This window comes from Orycteropus afer, unplaced genomic scaffold (assembly GCF_000298275.1).
Source record: "Orycteropus afer afer isolate SDZICR_OR568_19922 unplaced genomic scaffold, OryAfe1.0 scaffold00170, whole genome shotgun sequence".
Taxonomy (NCBI): domain Eukaryota; kingdom Metazoa; phylum Chordata; class Mammalia; order Tubulidentata; family Orycteropodidae; genus Orycteropus; species Orycteropus afer.
In genome coordinates this window covers 6,422,660-6,423,764 of record NW_006921757.1, presented here as the reverse complement: position 1 = coordinate 6,423,764, position 1,105 = coordinate 6,422,660, and the positions used below count along the sequence as shown (strand labels likewise).

The 1,105-nt window shown below is 32.9% G+C and overlaps 1 protein-coding gene across 1 annotated transcript in view; it reads right to left on the bottom strand.

Moving 5' to 3' along the window:
• The window catches only part of IQUB (IQ motif and ubiquitin domain containing), an 81,803-nt gene that overhangs the window by 73,996 nt on the left and 6,702 nt on the right, over positions 1-1,105 (bottom strand). The window lies entirely within an intron of this gene.

Here is a 1,105-nt window from a genome sequence, read left to right as displayed (position 1 = left end):
CAGTCCTTCTGTGGGAGAAAGATGTAAAAGTCAGCTTCTTAAAGTCCACAGCCTTGGATCCCTCTGGGGCAGTTCTACCTTGTACTGTACAGTTTCTGTAAGTTGTAATCAACTTGATGGCAGCAAGATTATGTTCCAACAAGAACAATAAATCCAAGAGGAAAAATCAGAATAGTAAGCAAAAACCTCAAAAAATGTTCAGCTGAGTTTTTATTTGGAGATTAGATAGACAGATGCAAAAAGATAAAACAGCAACCTGAAATCATAATTATATACTAAGTTACATATAACTACAAAATAAATTATATATACATAAGCATTATAATACCAACTCCAATCCTCTCTGGACAGGGCGCATGAGCAATGAGGAAAAAGAAGTTAGCTTTTTGACATTTTTTAGGAGGAAGGCATAGAGCTTGAATAAAATATGAAATATTTTATACATATATATAAATACATATGAAAATATAATTATGTATTTATAAGGAGCTCTGGTGGTGAGGTGCCTAAGGCATATGACCGCTAACCAGAAGGCTGGAGGTTCAAACCCACTAGCCACTCCTTGGAAGGGGTTTGGCAATCTACTTTCATAGAGATACTACCTCAGAAACCCAAGGAGGACTCGCTATGAGTCAGGTCCTACTCAACGGCAGTAAGTTTGTTTTTATATATATTTATAAATAATTATAAATATTTATAAATAATTATATATATTCAAGCTTTATGCCTTTCTCCTAAAAATGTCAAAAAGAAAAAATTTTAAGTAAACACTGCAAAACAGAAGTGAAGTACTAACTTCTAAATTACAGAGAATAAAAAATGAGAAAAGTTTAACCAAACCAGTAAGACAAAGGAAATGTGAAATGAATGGAAGACTAATCAAATCACAAGAACAACAAGCAAACAAATAGACAGACAAAATGAGATGGCAAAAATGAGTACCAAAAAAAGTCTTTAATTTTACATATTATAACCTTGCCTAAACCAAGATAGGTCTGAAATAAATACTAAGCACTGAACTCAGAAAGCTATGTAAAGAATAGAATAAACATGGCCAAAGTAGAAAGGAATGGATGAAGCTTAAGGTAGACTTTAAGAAGGCTTG